This window comes from Chelonoidis abingdonii, chromosome 7 (genome assembly GCF_003597395.2).
Source record: "Chelonoidis abingdonii isolate Lonesome George chromosome 7, CheloAbing_2.0, whole genome shotgun sequence".
NCBI classification, from domain to species: Eukaryota; Metazoa; Chordata; order Testudines; family Testudinidae; genus Chelonoidis; species Chelonoidis abingdonii.
Window position 1 is genome coordinate 16,893,493 of NC_133775.1, and position 15,526 is coordinate 16,909,018.

The window sequence follows — 15,526 nt, forward strand, 5'->3', positions numbered from 1 at the left end:
GTTTCTGTTGGGCTTCCCAATCCACCGCAGCACTCCTCCACACCTTCTATTTCTCTCTGGACAAACTCTTCTCTTCTGCAATCTGCACTCTGCTCCAATCCAACCTTTCTCCTTCAACTACCACCCCCTGTCTGACTGAAGCAGGGGTTTATATCCCATGACTGGAGTCAGGTGCTCTAACTGGAGTCAGGTGCTCTAATTGGCCACAGCTGTTCTAGTTAATCTAAAGCAAACCTTCCTCCCTTGGCAGGGAATAAGGCCCCCTGCTAACACTCTTATGCTGCCTTCTGGCCATGCTGTATCACAATATATATCTATATAGATATATATATAGTCTCTGTTGCTGCCTGATGCATACTTCCAGTTCAAAATGAGGTGTGTGTTTGGCTGGTCAGTTCGTAACTCTGGTGTTCATAACTCTGAGATTCTACTGTATAATCATAGTATAAACTGAAGTGGAAACCATACTTCCTGATCACTCATCAAATATCAGTGAGGTTCTCAAATCTGGTCATTAATTGGTATTATTGACTTTAAACTATAAATGAATCTGCAAATGACATTAAGATTTTGGTTATATCAGGATGCAAAATCTGCAGTCAAATATTGGCTCACAGTTATTAAAGAAAAGAATTAATGGTAAATGGGTGTTTTTCCACTATGGGGAAAATGCTTAATAACTAACCAAGTAGCAAATTTTGGAAGCCAAAGGTGAGAATGAGATGGGAATTACCAATACTTTGCCATCATAGTGATAGGCACTATTTAAAAACCTTAGATTTTTATGTCTGTGAGAATAAATTGCTTCTTTGAATATTGTCGTGCCTCAGTACTGCTGCACTCTCCCAGTCTCTCCTCTAGAGCATCTGTTTGGCAGAGAGATCATCTTCTGATTCTGTATTTGTATAGCATGCTGGGATCCTGTTTGTGACTGAGGCTCCTAGGATCCACTGCAATCCAATTAATAATCATAATAAAAATTGAGTCCAGAATATAAAGGTTTAAAGTATTCTCTCTCTGATGGAAGAATTAGAATTGTCCACATTTAAAGAAGCAGGATTTTTGTCTGTAAAGAAGCAAACCAGTCCAATGTACTTCTGGAAAAAACTTCTGACTTGAGAGATCTTGTGGTGGGTATGTTTTGACTTGAAAAAATGAGTAGCATCATTAACCCTTAGAATGCTAGTGTTTTGCATACTGCCAGCTAAAATAAGTGCTTTGGAAGAAATACGTGTATGCTACATGAAAGGTCTCTGTAGTAGGAACAGGCACAGATGGAATACTTGTGTGTCAGGGTTGTAATTACAAGATGGATATGAAGAGACTAGTTTAGTTAGATGTCATAGTGGTAAAAATAGTCCTGCCTATACTGCAGCCCCTGCCAGTGCCACTAGCAGGAGAGCTTTACCTGTTGGGAAACAGAGTCCTAATTCTGAAAATTTAGAGAAGGCCTATAATGAGGTCTCTGACCTGAACTCAAACTAATTGCCTTTCCAAAGAAAATTCTGTGAAGGCATCTTTTTTCCTTCTGGAAAACCTCTCTAGTTTGAGAATTGTTTTTGAAAATGTTTTAGTAATCCTATTTAAACTGCAAAGAATGGTACAGTCAAAACCCTCCTTAAAGCTCTTCTTCCTTCAGTGGTAATTGAAGATGGGAAAATTGGGGGAAGGAAGGATGGTCTCTTGGCTAAGGAAATAGTTTAGGACTCAGGTAATCTGGGTTCAGTTCCTGACTTTATCAGAGACTTCTTGTATGACCTTGGGGAAGTCCCTTAATCTCTCTATACCTCATTTTCCATGTCCATAATAATACTGCATGGGATGTTGTGAAGGTAAATCCATGAATGCACAGATGTTACAGTGATCTGGCCTGATAAATATGTATACAAATCTGCCTCGGTAGGGCCTTCAGCCTGTGTATCTGATGTTTGTTATATCTGTATTGAGTATTAAACTGTGAGCTTCTTTGGGCAGGGACCATGTCTCCCTGTACATTTATATAATACATAATATAGGTACTGTATATCAAATGAAATCTTGTGGATACAGATCTCAACACCTTGTAAGATTTATTTTTTTTGTAAGAGGCTGAAAAGATTTTCCTTTGATTTGCACTGTTCTAAAATGAGATTATTCTGTAACAGGATTATGCCATGAGAAGATATAGAACTGATGACTTCATGCTATGATATGATGGTCTTAAAATAACTTCTTGCATTGAATCATTGCTGTTTTTTACAGTAGAGAAGTGGAGAGCAAGCGAGTTAGCAGACCAGCTTTTCAAATTTGAGAAAGCGTGAGTTTGTGTGGATAAGTGTTAGCCAGATCTGACAGGATCAATTTTCAAAATCCCTCTGTAACGATAGAACATTTCAGGGCTTCTTTTGTAATGGATTGCTTGTATTTAATGTGGCATGAGAGGTGAAATTACTTTCAGTTCAACACAGACTGCATTGCGCTGTGTCGTTTCAGCTAGTGTCTGCAGTCAGTGCTGCAGTGATTGATGTTTCACTGAGATTGGCTGTGACCTTACTGTTTTGCATCAATGGACATCCCTGTAGAAAACCCTAAAACAGAGCCACCCGGGGGGGAGGGGCGGGGGGGAGTGGGGCAATTTGCCCCGGCCCATGAGATTTTTTCGGGGCCCCTGGAGCAGGAGGTCCTTCCGCCCCAACCCCCTGCCGAAGTGCCGAGTCTTTGGCAGCAATTCGGCAGCGGGGCCCCCCACCGCCGAAGACCCCAGGCCCCCTGAATCTTCTGGGCAGCCCTGCCCCAAAAGAGTCTCTCACTCTGAGATGGGACATAAGAAACCCATCCCAAGTTTAATCTTGTAAATACTTTTCCCTTTGAAGCTGTACTCCTTGTATATTCAGACTCTCCAAAAATGGGATTTCATCTGTCTTCATTGACTGCATTGCACAAGATATTGATATCAGAGTGTAAGTTTACACAGAACACTTTGCTCTTTGGTACAGAGGCTGTGTCTTTATATGTATCTGTACGTCACGTAACAGACTGTAGGTGTTACAATAATATAAATAATGTAAAACATCAGCCCTTTCCTTTCTTAACTGCTGTAAATAAATATATAGCAACCTCTTCAGAATACCAGGTTCAGCATATAGCTTTATTCTTCATCTGATCCATTTCATAATGCCTCTTTCCATATTCAGTGTCCTCATAATGTTATCTTCTTACAGGTAATCTATTTTTCAGTTCAGTATCATCAATTTTCCCAATATTTGGTGTTTATCCTAAAGCTCCAGCTCCTAGAGTCCTGTGATTACATTAAATTCTTTTTTGTGTGTAGGTTCCCCAGATCCCTTGCAACAGGGACTTCAGCCCGCTTGCAACTTGTCTGGTTCTGCCCCCTAGTCAATCGCTCGCAGCAGGGGAATACTCTGTCTTCTGAAGTTCCCTCCTGATACTTGCCCACCTCCTGGGGGAAGAGCAGCCAGTCAAAGCTACTGCAGGAAACAGGCTAAGATCTCCCTGTTTCCCATAGGAGCTGGCACTATTATCACAGGAGGTGAGGTATTTCCAGGAAAGTCAAGAAATCATTATTACTATTTGTGACGCACTCTGCTCTGCTCAAGGCTGGAGGGTGCCGGTTCCTGGTGGTTCTGGGGATTAGCTCTACCAGGCTGACGCCCCTTCTGGCGGTCATATTCTGTCACTTCCTCATTCTGCAGAATATGTCTCATTCCTGGAACTGCAGCCTTCTCTTTGTGACTTGGGCCTCCGGCCAGATCACTCCATTTTTTCCCTTTCCAGAGGTAAGTCAAAGTCTCTTCTCGTAAGCAGCTCAGGTGCCATTCCCTCAGTGGCATGTAGGGGAACCCAGGCCCACTCTCTACTCTAGGTTCTAGCTCAGGGACCCTGTAGTCAGCAGCTAGGGTCTGTTCCTTCCTGGACCTTGCTGCCTTTTTCTGAGCCTCTTCCATACTTTCTGGTCCCACTCCTCTGGATTTGCCAGCCCAAACTCCCTCCTTCCAGGAAGTGATCGTAGGCTGCCTGCCTCTGTAGCCCCAACCACACCTGCTTTCTCCCAGGGAGTGACTGCAGACTACTTCTCTGCAGCCCCCCTTCTGTTGCCAGATTCCTGGCTTTATAATCCCAGCATAGCTTCTCCCCCAGCTGGGCTTCATCAGCGAAATAGGCCTTAGCACTCCCTGGCTTACCTTCAGGTGCAGCCTATAAGTTAATTGGTGTAATTTACCCCTTCTGGCCTTGTACAATGGTGTAATGGGATGACTAGCCCACACACAAGGCACTGGTGAGACCTCATCTGGAATAATGTGTGCAGTGCTGGTCTCCCACGTTTAAGAAAGGTGAATTCAAATTGGAACTAGGTACAGAGAAAGGCTACTAGGATGATCCGAGGAATGGAGGACCTGCCTTATCAGAGGAGACGTAAGGAGCTTGTCGTGACCTAACAAAACAAAAGCTAAGGGGAGGTATGATTGATCTCTATAAATACACTAGGAGGATAAACACCAGGAGAGAGGGAAGTTATTTACAGTAAATTAAGTGCCAGTGCTGGCACAAGAGCAAATGGGTATGAACTGGCCATCAACAAGTTTAGGCTTGAAATTAGGCAAAGTTTTCTAACCATCAGAGGAGTGAAGTTCTGGAACAGCCTCCCAAGGGGAGCAGTGGGGGCAAAATACCTAACTTGTTTCAAGACTGAGCTTGATAAGTTTATGGAGGGGATGGTATGATATGATGAAGTTGCCTACAATTCAGTATGGCCCAACTCTCACTGCTATTAGCAAATCTCTCCAATGGCCAGTAATGGGATGCTAGATGGGGAAGACTGAGTTACGACAGAGAATTCTTTCCCCATTGTCTGGCTGGTGGGTCGCACTCACATGCTCAGGGTCTAACTGATTGCCATGTTTGGGAGAGAAGAAGGAATTTTTCCACAGGTCAAATTGGCAGAGACTCTGAGGAATGGGCGGGGAGGGTTGTTTGGGGGAGAGGGGTTGTCTTGTTATTTTGGTTTTTGCCTTTCTCTGTAGAATGGGGCACAGGTCACTTGCTGGTTTGAACTAAAGTAAATGTGGATTCTCTGTAACTTAAAGTCTTTAAATCAAGATCTGAGGACTTCAGTAACCCAACCAGAGGATATGGTCCTATTACAGGAGTGGGTGGATGAGATTCTGTAGCCTGCGATGTGCAGGAGGTCATACTGGTGGTTCATGATTGTGTCACAGAAGTCACAGATTCTGACCTCTGTGACTTCCGCACCCACTGCAGCAGCAGAGCTGGAGTGGCAGCCAGCCCCCCAGCAGTGGGGTTCGGAACATTACTTCTCCCCCTCCCCTGGGGGGTTTTTAGTAAAAGTCACGGACAGGTCGTGTGCTTCTGTGAATTTTTGTTTATGGCCTGTGACCTGTCCATGACTTTTACTAAAAATACCCATGACAAAATCTTAACCTTGATCATGATGGTCCCTTCTATGAGGGAAGAGGGTGGAAGCAGAAAGAGCCCGACAGCTCAGGGCTGCTCCATTCCCTCCTCCTCTACACCTCCTATGTGCAGTTGGATGGCACGTCTGCTCCTTTCACCTTCCCCCCACAGGCTTGGGAGAGGAGAGCCCCCAGGATACCCAGGAGGAGCAGAGGTGAGGCAGGGGTGGAGGAGGGCAGAACTGAGGGGATCAGAGAGGCAGAATTGATGTGGGAGCAGAATTTATTATAGGACATCTTGTATCATTGTGTGTTGGAGCCCAGCTATATATTAAACACTCCAGTTTTAGCTATTCTGTGCACAGACTGATGCTGCCTTTTCTTTCCTTCGTGGCAAATGTCTCTCAAATTCCTTACACCATGTACCAGAGTAAAATTTCAAAAAGCAGTGTGCCCCCTACAGAGGAGACTAAGCTCCTGATGATCTTTCATTTCAGAGTCAGTTGGTGAAATGTGGCTTTTGCTGCTGTAATTAATTCTTTAAAGCAGTGATTATACACTGGATTTATTAAATGTCTGAATGGGGAAAATGCTTTCACTGATGTTGGTGCTACTTTGTAAATAACTTGATATTCACCACCATGGAGTTTCATTTCTCTGTAGTACTTTATTTACACTTCTTTCATTGACTCTTAGATTTCAGGTACGGTGACTGGTATATTAATGTTATTCTTTGGTTATTTCCTCCTTCTGTGTCCTACAATACCACTTACTCAGCCTTCTCTGATCAATAAAAGCTGCAAACAATTTGCTTGTAGCTGCACATACAAAGTGAGTAATAAAGTTCTTCACATTTTTTAATTTTCCTTGATGTTGCTGGATTTATTATGTCTGATTAACAAAGTAGAATGGATCAGACAGTGACCTGCTACAGCGAAAGGCATCATGGATTTAGCGTACAGCCCTGGTTCAAAAGGCCTATGGAATTTAATACAGAATTCTGCAAGAGAGAGAATTATTTAGCAGGGATATAATTCTCTGTTAAATTCTCTAGAATGGCTTTTAAATTCTGTGGAAGAGGTAGGCTTCACGTGGTTTCATCACTATCAAATCTCTCCTTATGATCTGAGAGGTCAACTAGATGATTATGGTGGTCTCTTGTGGCCTAAAATCTGTGAAAATGCTGTGAGAGCTAGATTGTCCCTAGCCGTTATTTTGACTGTTCAGAGGAAGGCATAAGCACACTCCTCCTCCTTCCTGCCTCATCCCTTCCCTCCTCACAGCTTCCGTGCATCTTGGCTCAAGCCTGGGGTCAAGAACAGACTGAGGACTCAATGCTTCTGCACCAAGCAGATGAATGGAAAGGGGCTGGATGAAGCCTTGTATCTAACTTTGCATGTGTAGCCAGAGGAGCTGAGCAGATGCGAGGAGGTAAGGGGAGTGCGCCAAAACTAGTGAAGGGCTGTAACAAACTACTCCAGTCCAGAAGCAAGAGGGAACAGGCGGAATTGTAACTTTAAGGTTATGTCTTTGCTGCAGCTAGGAGTACAGTGACCAGGTGTCCGGTTTTCGACTGGAATAGTGGGTCAAAAAGGGACCTTGGTGGCTCCAATCAGCACTGCCGATTGGGCCATTAAAAGTCTAGTCGGTGGTGCTGCGGAGTCAAGGCAGGCTAGCCTCTACCTGTCATGGATCACCGCGCAGCGCCCTGGAAGCGGCCAGCAGATCCGGCTCCTAGGTGGTGGTGAGGCCCACGAGGCTCCACACGCTGCCTCCACCCTGAGCACCGGCTCCACACTCCCATTGGCTGTGGTTCCCGGTCAGTGGGAGCTGGGGGGATAGTGCCTGAGGGCGAGAGCAGTGTGCGGTGCCTCCTGGACCCCCCTCCCCTGCCTAGATGCCGGACCTGCTGGCCGCTTCCGGGGTGCAGCACAGTGCCCCAGGACAGGCAGGCAGCCGGCCTTGGCTCCACAGCACCGCCAAGCAGGAGCCGCCAAGGTAAGCCCCCGCTTCAAGCCCCAAGCCCCCTCCTGCACCCCAAACCCTGCACTTCCAGCCCAGAGCCTGTACGCCCTCCTGCATCCCAGCCCAGAGCCTGTACGCCCTCCTGCATCCCATCCCTGAGCCCCCCAGACTCAAAGCCTGCACCCCCAGCCCTGAGCCCTCACCTCCCCCGCAACTGAACCCCCTGCCCCAGCCTAGGTCCCCATTCCACACTCATCCCCAGCCTCACCCCAGAGTCCTCACCCCCTCCTGCATCCCAACCCCCTCCTACAACCTGCAGCCCCCCTCCCACATTCCAAATCCCTCAGGCCCACCCCTTAGACTGGAGCCCCCTCCTGCGCCCCCAAACCCCCTCATCCCCAGCCCCACCCTACAGCCAGCACCCCCAGCCCAGAGTCCTCATTCTTTCCACATCCCAACGCCCTGCCTCAACCCGCAGCACCCTCCCATATTCCAAATTCCTCAGCCCCAGCCTGGAGCCCCTTCCTGCACTCCAAACCCCTCATCCCCAGCCCCACCCCGGAGCCCTCACCCCCTCCCATGTCCCAACTCCCTGCCCCACCCTGGAGCCCCCAGCCCCAGTTAGAGCCCTCACCCCCTCCTCCACTCCAGCCCCCTGCCCCAGCCCAGTGAAAGTGAGTGAGGGTGGGGGAGAAGGAGCCACCAAGGGAGGGGGCATGAGTGAACGGGGGAGCGGGGCCTCAGGGAAGGGGCCGGCTAGACTGTTTGGTTTTGTGCCAATAGAAAGTTGGCAACCCTAGCTGGGAGCATGATTCCCAGCTTGGGTAGACAGAAGTGTTAGCTCTGCTTGAGCTAGCCCACTAAAAATAGCAGTGTCGCTTTGGGTAACACTTCAATCTCCCTGGACATTCAATAACAGATTTAAAAGTAGCCATCCTTCAACAAAAAACTTCCAAAATAGCCTTCAAAGAGAAACTGCAGAGCTGCAATTCATCTGCAAACTTAACTTCATTAATCTGGGCTTGAATAGGGACTGTGAGTGGCTGGCTCACTACAAAAGCAATTTTCCCTCTCTTGGTATTGACACCTCCTCATCAGTTATTGGGAGTGGACCACATCCACCCTGACTGAATTGGCCTTGTCATCACTGGTTCTCCACTTGTAAGGTAACTCTCTTCTTTTCATGTGCCATTATATATATGCCTGTATCTAAATACAAAAGTGAGTGAGGGTGGAGGAGAGCACTTAAAGACAATACAGTCATTGCGGAGAAACTAAATGGATTCTTTGCTTCAGTCTTCACGGCTGAGGATGTTAGGGAGATTCCCAAACCTGAACTGGCTTTTGTAGGTGACAAATCTGAGGAACTGTCACAGATTGAAGTGTCACTAGAAAGAGTTTTGGAATTAATTGATATAAACTAACATTAACAAGTCACCGGACCTGATGGCAATTCACCCAAGAGTTCTGAAAGAACTCAAATGTGAAGTTGCAGAACTATATTAACTAAGGTTTGTAACCTGTCCCTTTAAATCGGCTTCGGTACCCCAATGACTGGAAGTTAGCTAATGTAACGCCAATATTTAAAAAGGGCTCTAGAGGTGATCCCGGCAATTACAGACCGGTAAAGTCTAAATGTCAGTACCAGGCAAATTAGTCGAAACAATAGTTAAGAATAAATTGTCAGACACAAGAAGAACATACGTAAATTGTTGAGCAAAAGTCAACATGGTTTCTGTAAAGGGAAATCGTGTCTTACTAATCTATTAGAGTTCTTTGAAGGGGTCAACAAACGTGGACAAGGGGGATCCAGTGGACATAATGTACTTAGATTTCCAGGAAAAGCCTTTGACAAGTCCCTCACCAAAGGCTCTTACGTAAATTAAGCTGTCATGGGATAAATAAAGGGAAGGTCTTTCATGGATTGAGAACTGGTTAAAAGACAGGGAACAAAGGGTAGGAATTAATGGTAAATTCTCAGAATGGAGAGAGGGTAACTAGTGGTGTTCCCCAAGGGTCAGTCCTAGGACCAATCCTATTCAATTTATTCATAAATGATCTGGAGAAAGGGGTAAACAGTGAGGTGGCAAAGTTTGCAGATGATACTAAACTACTCAAGATAGTTAAGACCAAAGCAGATTGTGAAGAACTTCAAAAAGATCTCACAAAACTAAGTGATTGGGCAACAAATGGCAAATGAAATTTAATGTGGATAAATGTAAAGTAATGCACATACTGGAAAAAATAACCCCAACTATACATACAATATGATGGGGGCTAATTTAGCTACAACGAATCAGGAAAAAGATCTTGGAGTCATCGTGGATAGTTCTCTGAAGATGTCCACGCAGTGTGCAGAGGCAGTCAAAAAGCAAACAGGATGTTAGGAATCATTAAAAAGGGGATAGAGAATAAGACTGAGAATATATTATTGCCCTTATATAAATCCATGGTACGCCACATCTTGAATACTGTGTACAGATGTGGTCCCTCACCTCAAAAAAGATATTCTAGCACTAGAAAAGGTTCAGAAAGGGCAACTAAAATGATTAGGGTTTGGAGAGGGTCCCATATGAGGAAAGATTAAAGAGGCTAGGACTCTTCAGCTTGGAAAAGAGGAGACTAAGGGGGAGTTCACTCCCTCTGGGGCACCTGGCATTGGCCACTGTCGGTAGACACATACTGGGCTAGATGGACCTTTGGTCTGACCTAGTATGGCCGTTCTTATGTTCTTATCTGTAATTTTCATTCCATACATCTGAAGAAGTGGTTTTTTTACCCACAAAAACTTATGCCCAGATAAATTTGTTGGTTTAAGGTGCCGCTGGATTCCTTGTTGTTTTTGTGGATACAGACTAACATGGCTACCCCTCTGATACTAAAGGCCACGTGGCTTTTAGCTCATGCAGTAGAGGCTCGTACATTAGCTCCCGAGGTCCCAGGTTTGATCGCGCCCACCAATGACTGGAGTCTGTCGGTGTTAAAAGTGGGGGCTCGTCCAGGATATCAACTGGGAAGTCTCTGAAGTTCAGGATGCACTTTCTCAGCTAGGGGAAGTATGTAACCCACCCACCTTCTGGGTGTGGTTTTCTGTCCCTTCTAGTGGCACTTAGATCACTTAGAGGTTAATGAGCATGTTGTAGCCTTAGCTAAGGGCCATGTGGCTTTTAGCTCATGCATTTAGCTGCTAGAGGTTCCAGATTCAATCCCACCCGCCAATGACCGGGGTCTGTCGGTCTTAAATACACACCCACAACATTGTGACTAATGTCAGCCTCAGAGTCCAATTCATAGTCATCTTCTGCCGAGTCTTTGCCATCCATTTCTTTCAGCCAATTACAAACCCAGAACAAATGTGATTTCCAAAGAGAACAGGATCTCTGGCAAGGTAAAGGAATGCAGAATGCTCTACTGGGCTGAGAGACAGAAACTCTTAAATTCAGATCCCAACTCAGAAAAAGACTTGTTGTGCAACCTTGGGCACGTCACTTAGATTCTGGCTCAATTCTGTCGAAGTCCGTGTGAGTTTTTCTATTGACTTCGTAACCCTTCTGCCAGGTGGTGTCAGCAACAAATGCCAGGGTCCAATATCTAGGGGTTTCGTTTAATGAGACAAAAGAGAAGCAGCTTGAGCCCCCACCCAGTAATTTGGGAAGACCAAACAGCACCCTGGGTGCCTCTGAGGCCATGTCTACACTTACAGGTAGATGGACACTGCTGCAATTGATGCATTGGTGTCGATTTAGCGGGTTTAGTGAAGACGCTCTAAATCGATCACAGAGTGCTCTACCATCAACTTTGGTACTCCAGCTTCCTGAAAAGTGTAAGGGAAGTCGATGAGAGAGGGTCTCCCTTTAACAGAGCGCTGTGTAGACACTGTGGTAAGTCAGCCTAAGCTACATCAGCTTCAGTTACGTTATTCACGTAACTGAAGTAGCATAAGTTAAGTCGACTTACCGCAGTAGTGTAGACCAGCCCTAAGAGGCAATACTTCCCCACTCGTAAGCACTGATTCTGTGTGTAGCAAAAGGAAAATTTTTATTAAAATGGAAAGAGCAACCAGCATTAGTTTGGGAAAACACCACAACCGTGATTTGAAACCATATAACCGTAAGCAAACCGACACCCCACAGTAAGTTGGACAGTGTCCTTGGCCTCAATTTCCCACCTTGCGGTGTGAAACTCCAATGAACGAATATCACTTTAACATGCCATTCCCCTTTCCCTCCACTCCTCCCCACTCACATTTGGTTGTACTCAGTCAGCGAGGACCCAGCGTTCAGAGGTGTGTTCACATGGGTTCACCTCCTGCTCCTTCAGAGGGGGTGGAATGTTAAGCCAGGCCTCTGCTGCTGCTGCCATCTCAGCAAATGTCTTGTTGCTGCTGCAACCTCTTCTGCTCCTCACCGCTGCTGCTTCTGTTTTCTCTGCTGTTGCTGGCTGCTTAAGAACATAAGAACAGCCATACTGGGTCAAACCAATGGTCCATCTCACAAAGTATCCTGTCTTCTGACAGGAGCCAGTGCCAGGCACTTCAGAGGGAATTAACAGAACATTCCAATTAGCAAGTGATCCATCCCTTGTTATCCACTCCCAGTTTCTGGAAATCAGAGGCTTAAGGCACCCAGAGTATGGGGTTGCATTCCTGACCCTCTTGGCTAATAGCCATTGATGGATCTATCCTCCATGAACTTATCTAGGTTTTTTTTAACCCCGTTATAGTTTTGGCCTTCACAACATCCCCTGGCAACACGTTCCATGGGGTGACTGCATTGTGTGAAGTAGTACTTCCTTTTTGTTTGTTTTTAAACTTGCTGCCTATTGATTTCATTGGGTGACCCCTGGTTCACGTGTTATGTGAAGGAGTAAATAACACTTACTTTCTCCACACCCATCATATTTTTATAGACTTCTGTCAGATCCCCCCAGCTCTCTCTTTTCAAGCTGAAAAGTTCCAGTCTTTTTAATCTCTGCTCACATGGATGCTGTTCCATGCCCCTAATAATTTTTGTTGCCCTTTTCTGTACCTTCTCCAACTCTAACACATATTTTTTGAGATGAGGTGACCAGAACTGCACACAATATTCAAGGTGTAGGCATACCATGAATTTAAATAGTAGCATTATGATATTTTCTGTCTTATCTATCCCTTTCCTAATGGTTCCTAGCATTCTGTAAGCTTTTTTTAACTATCGCTGCACACTGAGTGGATGTTTCAGAGAACTGTCCATAATGACTCCAAGTTCTCTTTCTTGAGTTGTAACAGATAATTTAGATCCCATCATTTTGTGTGTATAATTGGGATTATGTTTTCCAATGTGCATTACTTTGCATTTGTCAATGTTGAATTTCATCTGCCATTTTCTTGCTCAGTCAGTCAGTGTTGTGAGACCTCTTTGTAACTCTTTGCAGTTTGCTTTAGACTTAGCTTGCTGCCTCTGTTATCTCTGCTGCCACCTGCGGCTCACTGCCCCTGTTCTCTCTGCCTCTGCTCAGCTCTGCCGCTGCTACCACTGCTGCTGTTTGTTGCATTTTGAGGTTTCACCACTTAGCCCAGGTCTTGATGATTCTAGCACTTAGTGATTCACAGGGAAACTTACTGCTAGTGTAGCTTCTGCATTGTCTTTCATTGCAACACTGTCCCCGCATCAGTTCTAAGGCTTAGCCCCGAGACAGCTCATTGCAATCACTGTCCAACTAGCTTATCTTTAAACACTAGAGAGGTGAGAGTTACATGGTGTCTAGAAACACCTGTCCCTACCCCCTCTGACTTCCACTGGCCTTTTTAGCAAATGAGGCTCAATTTAGGGTGCTTCCCTTGATCAGGGCATGCTGAGTGCAGCTCTGTTGCCCTTTACTCATGCAATACGGATAACATTTCATTACCCCTGCATTCAAATTTAAAAATTTTATTAAAGCTAATGTTAAACAGGTTAAGAAAAGAGTGTCTGTACATCTGGGTATAGTGCTTAGATTATCCACAAATACAAAGTATATTTTAAAAATCATAAGATACATATAGTGCATAATCAGCAATAACTCAAATTTAGGTGAATAAATTTAATAGTACAGTTTAGATATTAGCATCCAAGTATTTGGGTACATCACTCATGAAAAGTTGTACAGAGAGTTGGTTGTGGAGAGCAAAATACATCAACGAGTGAAGATTGTCCCTACTCAAGTTAATTGTAACCCCAAACCAGCCAAAACTGATCACTTTGGCAAAGCAGCTCTGTCTGCTGAATACCTAGGCAGAGTAGCTAAGTCTATGCAAACATGATCTGCTCCAGAAGTCTCTTCCCCTCAATTTGTCACCAGACGTCAGGGGAAACTTCATTCAGACCCTGCTTACAACTTCAATGGGAGATGCAACAAGCCCTTAAACCTCTGTGTCTCCATTGTGTCATCTGTGAAATGGGAATAATACTTAAGTATTTTCACATGTTGTGAAGATTAATCAAGGTGTATAAAATGTTTTGAAATATAAACTATTAGCTTCCTATTTTCTTATGGCCTTAATAAGCACCAGTGTCTACTTTAATGTGTGGCAATTACCTTTTCATACCCTGCTATAAAGATAAATGCTTTATCCTTCAAGTCAGGATTTAGCAATATTTCAACAACATGCACTACCTTGAAAGGTTTCCTTGCTATAGTCCAGAACATCCCAGGAATATTAGAGATGGGCAAACTGATTCAGGGTAAGTAAGATCCAGCGGCAGAGCTACTAATTGGAATTTGAAAAAGTTTTATCTGTTGATATTGTAAGTTCTTTGGGATAGAAACTGTCTCTCATTGTGTGTTTGGACAGCATGCAGAGCTACAGTAATGCAAATAATACTAATTACCTTTTCCAGACCATTAGATTTTGGTGTCATGTATCTTTGCTTTTTTATGTTTATGTTAGACGTAAAAGCAGGAATGCTGCTATATGGGATATACTTTAGTCAAGCACAGGTTATTATGGTCAATACAGGAATAATAAAATTCTCTGGCCGGTGTTATGTACAGGATGTCAGACTAGCTGATCTAATGGGCTTTTCTGGATTTAAAATCTATGAATCCAAGAAAATATAATGAATAGGCTATAGACTTACATTGAGGATAGTTTTTGCTGCCCAACCAGAAGCAGAAAGTGCTGGAAATCTTGCAAGACATTATGTATTTGTGAGGTTCCAGGCCAGTTTTTGATCCCCATGCAGCAGACATGATACTTTTAAACTTCTTTTGACCTTTATGTAGGCATGTTTAGCACCTCCAATTTTGCCCCCTAAGAAATCTAGAGTCCTCATTTGCATGCATGCACTGATGGCTGTAAGTGAAGGCAAAGTTTGCTCCCTACAGAGCAATTCTTGACTTAGTACAGAGTAATGGAGTGACTGTGGAATGAATGTGCACAGGAGCTCACAAACAATAATAATCATAATCCAATCACATATCTAATTAAGATGAAAGTGAGACCAAAAAGGGAGACGAATGAAGATGTAGACTTCCAGTAAAGCATACATTTGAGGTATCCCAGCAGTGGTGGGTGAAATACAGCACAGGACCACAGAAGAAACAGAGACAACAGAAAGTGCTCAATGAAGAATGACTGCATCCACCAAGGATAGGCATGCCCCACTGCTCTCGCAATAAATACACATAGTAGAATGATAAACAAGGTGATGCAGAAGTGCGTCAAGGGTAAGGAAAAGGCTTCAAGGTGGATGTCTTAAGACGTCAGACAAAGAAGTGGGGAACTGGATAGATTATAGGGGGAAAAGCAAGTCTCAAAGTGCTAACAAAAGCAAAGGCTGAGAATTGGCTGAAGATTGCACATACTGTTCCAGTGAACGGTAGGAATTTTAAACACTTTTATGGTATACCAGTGGGAATAGAGGCTGTTTATTAGCCATTGTCGTGGATACTGTTAAACGTATGAGCTGAAATAAGTTTTTGTCATCTTCAAAGAAATGCCATTAAGCTATGCCTGAGAGAGTATCTGACTCCAGGAAAACATTGTTTTCTTTCTTCAGTCTGGGCCTCGGCTTTATTATTATTTTAAATGAATGGATAAAGATCTCCAAACCCGTGGCAGCCACCTCAGTGCAGCCGTGGCTACAGTGGAAACATGGACTGACCCTTAACCAGAGGAGGCTGTGGAAGGA

General features: G+C 44.5%; 1 long non-coding RNA gene across 1 annotated transcript in view; it reads right to left on the reverse strand.

Annotated features, from left to right (window-relative positions):
• LOC142047084 (uncharacterized) overlaps positions 1-15,526 on the reverse strand; it is a 154,612-nt gene that overhangs the window by 27,372 nt on the left and 111,714 nt on the right. Inside the window, exon 3 of the long non-coding RNA XR_012656231.1 lies at positions 11,622-11,812. This is a non-coding gene — a long non-coding RNA (uncharacterized LOC142047084). The remainder of the gene's footprint in view (positions 1-11,621; positions 11,813-15,526) is intronic.